The following is an 8,032-nucleotide window of genomic DNA, read 5'->3' as shown; positions in this document are numbered from 1 at the left end:
GAACGTCGGTCGGAGTCTAGCTCTATTTTCGAAACATCCGACGGCGGCATTGTATGCTGGACGTCTGTTATTGGTCAGCCAAACAACCCAACGTCATTTCCGGCACGACGTAGCTTCCCCTAAGAAATGTAAACAGTGCATAGGTCCTATGAAAGAAAGAAAAAAATGAATGTGAATGAAGCTATTTATTTCTTTACACCCTGAATCACACATATGTTGTACTTCAATTTAAATGAAAAGGAATTATGTGTGTTCTGACAATGTCTGTCACACAAGTTCAGATGTATTAGCTTGTAAAAATTGGTAATTAAAACGACTACGCATATACGTACATATTCAGACATCACCACAGAATCTCTTCTCCCTCAGCCTAGCTACTACTTACCACATGGCCATTGTTTATAGAGATTTTCCCCACGTCTAATGCTCCTTTCATCCTGAAGACGGATTTGAAGCTCGCTAAACTCACAGCCAATTTTCTAATGTTCTCCGTGTCTGGTTCGATCATTTGAACTTGGTTAGACGAGCAGTTGTGGTCTGCTATGTATTTTCACAAAAACCTAAAATAACTTTTTGCCATCTGTTGAAAATAAGCGCTTCCTTGGCATCAAAACGTGTCTTTAAAACTCACAAACAGCACATGTGAAATTCTTGCCACATATCAAACAGGATCAGAGTGTAACTTTCATCCCCTCATAGACTCCCATTCATTTTTGGGGAGTAGGGAACCCATGGCCTGGAAGTAGATGGGTGTGACTTTGGCCATATAGTGTAAATACGAAAGATCTAAAGTGTGGCATAGGTCATTTTCAGCTTTCTGAGTGATTTTGTGCAGATCGCATTTGCAACACAAAACTTTATGCTGCAAGAATGGGCTGTTGAAAGAGAAATGGCATTCATTACAAAACAATAATGTGAGATTTTTTCTAATATACATACCAAGTATCTTTTTTAAACAATATATAACAATTTAATCAATCGTTTGAAGAGCGGATGTTTTGTCTGTCTTTCGTAAAACTTGTTCAGTTTTCAAAAAGCAACCACCCATATCCCACTCTTATGTTTTGGGGTGAGAATGAACAAAAATGTATTCTTATGTGCTTGCAATTAGAAAACAATCAGCCAAATAAATCCAGAGAATTTGATAGTTTTCTTTTTTCAAATGTTCTGGACTCTGTTGACCCTATATTGATTTTTCAACAAAAGTCAGTATAGGGTCAAGACTTTTAAACATGATGACTTTCGCCAGAGTGTCATTGCGCATTACTAATGTGTATAGGCCTGTATAAAGTTAAAAAATATATCTCATACTGCAAGTGTAAAGTGAAACAAACTTATGGATTGAAGATGTAGACAGGCCTAACCCCCCAAAGAGCAAACCTGTTGAAATGGGACTCATCCAACATAGCAGAGTATCTGCATGAACGAAAATGTCAAAATTGGCACCAGTTGTGTATTTTTCCAACAAAATGTCAAAATATGATCAAGTGAGAGCTGGTCCCATTTTCTCGCTCTGAGGTGTGTTTTAGTGATGCGTGGGTTAGGGTTGTTTTTTTTCCAACCCGCGGGTACCACAGATTTGATAACGTCTGACCCACACCAAACCGCCCCGCATCACTAGGTCTATTTTTACAACCCGCGCCGCCCTGACCCGCTTCATTAAAAATACATTATTGATTGAATGTGTTTTTATTCAGACAAAGGTGCATTAAACAGTCCCCCAAATTGGCTCTGGAAAATGGTAGTAACATTTACATTTTTAAAGGCTAAAATAAAAATAAATTAAATAGGCAGATAAAGAAAGTTGAAAATTTAATTGCCTATTTACATGACCATAGGGCGCACGGTGTCATAGGGCGCAGCTTCAGTTACGGGTGTCTTTTTGGTATTTAACATGTCACACGTGCCGGTGAATGAAGGCGAGGTGAGGCGAGGATCCAGACGCGGGGAGGAAGACAGGCAGACAGGTAGGAATTCTTACACTTATTTATTAGGAGACTTGCTGGACAATGAAACAATGATCTGACACAAGACACAGAACAGAAGGGGTTTAAATACCGGGAGCTAAGGTGATTGGGAAACGAGAGGCAGGTGGGAGCAATTAATGGAGACACAAGGCAGAACCAAACGGGGAGACAGGACAGGGTGTGACAGTACCCCCCCCCCCTCCCCCCCCCCTCAAAGGGCGGATCCCAGACGCCCACAGGAACAAGGAGCAGGGCGGGAGGAGGGGTACCCGGAGGGAGGGCCAAGAGGAACCGAGGGACCAACGGAGAGGAGACAGGGACCAGCAGAGTCCGGGGGCCTGCGCCTGGGGCAGAGGAGGAGGAGACGACGGGCTCTTAGAGGCCTGCATCTGCGGCGGAGGAGGAGACGACGGGCTCTTGGAGGCCTGCATCTGCGGCGGAGGAGGAGGCGACGGGCTCTTGGAGGCCTGCGTCTGCGGCGGTGGAGGAGGCGACGGGCTCTTGGAGGCCTGCGTCTGCGGCGGTGGAGGAGGCGACGGGCTCTTGGAGGCCTGCGTCTGCGGCGGTGGAGGAGACAACGATGGGCTCTTGGGGACCTGTGTCTGCGGCAGAGGAGGCGACGACGACTGGCTCTTGGGGGCCTGCGTCTGCTGCCGAGGAGGAGGCGATGACGGGCTCTTGGGGGCCTGCGTCTGTGGCAGAGGAGGAGGCGACGACGGGCTCTTGGGGGCCGGCGTTTATGGCAGAGGAGGTCTGCAGGCTGGACCAGGGACAAAGTCTCTGCAGGCTGGGCTGGGGGCAAAGTCTCTGCAGGCTGGGCCGGGGGCAAAGTCTCTGCAGGCTGGGCCGGGGGCAAAGTCTCTGCAGGCTGGGCTGGGGACAAAGTCTCTGCAGGCCGGACCGGAGACAGAGCCTCTTGGAAGGGCCGGACCAGAGACAGAGCCTCTTGGAAGGGCCGGACCAGAGACAAAGCCGCTTGGAAGGGCCGGACCGTAGACAAAGCCTCTTGGAAGGGCCGGACCAGAGACAAAGCCGCTTTGAAGGGCCGGACCGGAGACAAAGCCTCTTGGAAGGGCCGGACCGGAGACAAAGCCTCTTTGAAGGGCCGGACCAGAGACAAAGCCTCTTGGAAGGGCCAGACCGGAGCCTCATGGAAGGGCCGGACCGGAGCCTCGTGGAAGGGCTGGACCGGATACGGTGCGACCTCTGGAACCACCGCTGGAACTGGAGACGGAGTCGACCACGGGACTGGAGACGGCAGAGACGTCGGACTAGAGGGGACGTCGACCTCTGGACACGAGGGAGTGTCAACCTCTGGACTAGAAAGAGCGTCGACCTCTGGACTGGAAAGAGCGTGGACGTCTAACCTGGAAAGAGCATCAACCTCAGATGAGGCGCCGACCTCAGATGAGGCACCGACGTCAGATGAGGCGCCGACTTCAGAGGAGGCGTCGACTTCAGAGGAGTAGTCGACTTCAGAGGAGGCGTCGACATCAGAGGAGACGTCGACATCAGAGGAGGCGTCGACATCAGAGGAGGCGTCGACTTCAGAGGGGGCGTCGACCCTTGGACTGGAAGAGGCGTCGGCCCTTGGACTGGATGAGGCATCAATCCTTGGACTGGATGAGGCGTCGACCTCTGGAGTGGATGAGGCGTCGACCTCTGGAGTGGATGAGGCGTCGACTTCAGAACCCGAGGAGGCGTCGTCTTCAGAACACGAGGAGACGTTTACTTCAGAACACAAAGAGGCGTCGACTGCAGAACATGAGGAGGCGTCAACTCCAGAACATTAGGAGGCGTCGACTTCAGAACACAAAGAGGCGTCGACTGCAGAACATGAGGAGGCGTCGACTCCAGAACATTAGGAGGCGTCGACTTCAGAACACGAGGAGGCGTCGACTTCAGAACACGAGGAGGCGTCGACTTCAGAACACGAGGAAGCGTCGACTTCAGAACACAAAGAGGCGTCGACTTCAGAACACAAAGAGGCGTCGACCATAAGACTGGAAGGGGTGTCGACCTCCATCGACTTCTGGTCCGGGGGCATCGATTCCTGGTCCGGAGGCATTGACTTCTGGTCCATCGACTTCTGAACTGTCGACCTCTGGAGCATCAACTTCTGGACCGTCGACTTCTGGTCCGGGGGCGTCAACTTCTGGTCCGAGGGCATCGACTTCTGGCCCGGGGGCGTTGACTTCTGGTCTGGGGGTGTCGACTTCTGGTCCGGGGGCGTCTGCTTCTGAATCGTCTGCTTCTGGGCCGGAACCGGAATCATCTGCTTCTGGGCCAGAACCTTCTGCTTCTGGACCGGAACCTTCTGCTTCTGGAGTGGAGACGGAGCTGCAGTGGGAGGGGCTGCCTGGACAGGCTGGACCGGATGCAGTGCAACCTCCGGGACCACCACTGGAACAGGCTGCGTCTGAACTGGTGCTGCTGGAAACCGGTAGAACAGGGAGGACAGACCGTCTAGCTGAAGCTCCTGGAGGCTGAGGGTCCGATGGAGCTGGGCCAGCTCAGCCCGGAATAAAAATGAACAGCGTGTGTTATTAGGGAAATAGCGGGCGAGCAGCGTTGATGCATGATTGCGCATGCGCCGAGAGAGGTTCTGGTACTTTTTAGGTCGCAGCTGCTTGCAGCGCCGCTTCAAGCGCTGATGCGCTGTGTTGATGTTCAGAATGTGTTTAGTTGGTGGATTTAACCACATAAACTTTCCACATGAACAAAATCATATGTGTGTTATTAATAGGCATAAGAAAATAGTGTGATTTGAATTGTGTTTTATCAACCCTCTGGGGTCCATGGGGGGTCCGCGTCTTTTGAACAGGTCTGATTTGGGAAGCTGTAGCAGCAAGATTCCGCCTTCCTGAGTTTCGGTTTCAGTTCAGCTTTAAAAAGGAGATTATAAACTACACCCCAGTTTTCAAATTTTGTTAGTAGGCAACGTAAAAGCGGAGTTATAGTAAACTAAAAAACGACCTATTTTTAGACAATCTGATAACTTGTCAAAACAGCAGTTTAGTAATCCGTGAGAGGGAATGTGCTTGTGAACATGAAAAAAAACCCCACAAAAACATGAGATCCTTTTGCTGTTGGTGGAAGTCTCACATATTCAATTGATAAAAAGTATCATTATGTAGCTGAGAGAGAGGAAGGCTGCACGAGTAACGAGATGTGCGCGAAAAGGAGCCGCTTCGCGAGGAAAGGAGTGGCGCGAACGGAGTAACAACAAACAATTAGACAGACGTTGACGGTAAACTTCAGATTTTGGAGCGATCCGGACAGATATATTGTCGCTGCAGTTTAGTAGGCTTTTATTAGGCTTATATAAAGGATGATGAGAAGGATAAATGTCCACCAGGCAGTTCAGATAGTACGGCTGTTTTTTTAACTGGAAGCAGAGGAAGTGGACGGAGACTCACAGCCGGAGTCTGAGGCAAATAGCGAGGATGTTGATGACGATGTGGCAGATCCACAGGTCTGTCTTCGCTCACGTCCGCACGTTCACGCCACGCCCCTTGTCTTCTACTACGTTCGCGTCTCACAACAACACAATAGGCGCACCGGACCATAGGGCGCGGCGTACATTTTGGAGAAAATTTAAGACTTTTAGGTGTGCCTTATGGTCGTGAAAATACGGTAAATGAGGGTTATTTTTGTTTGTTACCCTACTAATAGTGCAATAAACCAATACAAAAACAGCACATAGAGCCCCTGCTTGGGCAAACAAAATAGTAAAACATTTTACAACTTTTATCAAACATTTTGAAAGCAAACAAATGCATTACCTGTTATGTCCTTGTTTTGTCCAGCTAATGCTGCTGTTGTTGTCTGCACTGATTACCTCGCTGAATCTTTCCCAAACACGCGATTTAGCTGTTTGTCCCTCCTTTATAGAATGTAAACTCCCAAACAGATTTTATCCAAAATATTGGCCTCCATCGTTTTGTTGATGTGTCTGCCTGCCACCTGCTTGGAGCATAGGCGCACTTCACTGGCGCGTTCTGTACGTGCCTACGTCATGGGGTCGAAGGTTATCTGTGCAGAGTTATGTTTTAAAACGTGACCGTGTTTAAATAACTGTCTTAAATATTGTGTTTTACAAAATTAAGCATTGATTAATGTCTTTATCCTCAGTGTATATATATATATACATATTACATATATTTCATGAACCCGCTCCAAACCGTGCCGCACTGAAGTAAAAATGAATTGACCCGACCCAACCCGACCCACGGGTAACCCGGGTTAGAAGTCAATCCGTGCATCACTAGTGTGTTTTATCCATTTATCTGTGGCATGGTGGAGAAACAAGGGACCGGGCAGGATTCGATCTCTAGACTCAAGGGTGAGACTCATGCGTGTTAACCAGTCAGCCAAAGGGACATCCCCTTGGCCAAGTAGCCATGGCGCATGATCAATCGGGACACTGTGACAGGACGCTCACACTGCCATATATCCACCAAACTTTGTTAAGATTCGTCATACCACACACTTCAGCATGACCCCGTCTACTGCTGGGGCAAAATATAACATTTGCTTCTGCCTCTTTGTACAAAAAACAGTTTTTGTAAAAATGTGTTCATAAGAAATTTAAATGTTTTGGAACAAATCCAAGAACATGGTGGTATATAATTGTTTTGTTATCATAATGAATGTTCATCATTTATATTTCTGGTTTAGTGAAGGGTTATTTCCCTGCTCTAGGTATGGTGAAGTGTATTCTGACTATATTTGTATGCACCTCTGCTTTTTATTATTTTGAGCCCCCTCTGAATCTGAGTCTGAGTGACCCTTGCAGCAGTGGGAGCTAGGGTCCACAAGGCTGTGATGAAGCATTCTGTAATGAGGTTCAATTTAATCAAATCGATCCATTTGTAACAAGACATGAATGCTTCAGGAATGGCTATGATGACCATGTATTGTCACACTTGTGGTCTATAACAATTTAAGTTGTGCCAGATTTTTTCTTTTTTAGGCACATCTCTGTGGGGCTTCACTCCAGGGGGTGGCGAGGGTTTGAACTCGCTCTCTGGGCCTCTATTCTCTCTTGATTGCTGTTCATTTATGATCTCCTGCTGAGACGAGTACAGCAACACCTCTCAGTCAGAGACATTTCTCAGCTCCTTCCAGAAACTCTTTCTGCTTGTCGACTGTGTCCAAAGTACTTTTATTGCAAAGTGTGGGTGGAGTTCAGAGTGACTTCTCTTGTGCTTTTACTGATTATGACCGTTTTCATAATTCGAGCTTTCCTTAAGTCACCTCTGCAATCAGTGATGAAGTGCTTTCATTATAATTCATGACATCATTCCTCTTTGGGCTTGCTTAGCTTGTACAAATTATAATTGTCTGTTTTGGGAAAGGATAGCTGATTGGATAATTACAGGTCTGCAATTTTAGTGATGGAAGGTTAATCATCCACAGACACCTTGATGAGAAACAATCGCGACAAATAACAATCGTTTAGGGTCTAATTTATCTCTGAAACAATTTCCTCAAAATCAGACATATTAATAAAGCTCCAATTGCAAATATGCAAAACAAGCTACATTCGTCATGCCTCTCAACAACATTCTAACAAAGCAGAGCTATAGTACTGTGTATGTAGTGCAACAAATTAAAAAACAAATTAAAACAAAAGAAATAATAAAGTGGTTCTCTCCCACTTAAAACCCTAGCCAATAACATTATTTATATTTAAATGAAAAGTAATGATGTGTGTTTCGACCACACCTGTCACGTACTTTGAGATTTATCAGCTTGTAAAAGTTTGTAATTACTAGCATGACTACAAATCAGACGTAGATACGTTACATATGACATCACCACTGAATCTCCTCTCCCCTGGGCCATAGCTGCTATTTACCACGTGGGCAGATTTATGGTGGTTCTTTTGTGAATCGCATTTGTAGTCCTGGACTTATTTACACACAAAACCTAAAATTGTGTTTCCCCCATTCGATAATTGAAAGAAACACTTACTTGGTATCAAAATGAGTCTTTAAAATTCACTGGCATCTTATGTGAAATCCATGGCACATGACAAGCGGAATTAGAAAACAGCGTTT

Source organism: Nothobranchius furzeri, chromosome 2 (assembly GCF_043380555.1).
Source record: "Nothobranchius furzeri strain GRZ-AD chromosome 2, NfurGRZ-RIMD1, whole genome shotgun sequence".
NCBI lineage: Eukaryota > Metazoa > Chordata > Actinopteri > Cyprinodontiformes > Nothobranchiidae > Nothobranchius > Nothobranchius furzeri.
Note: the sequence above shows the minus strand (reverse complement) of the source record.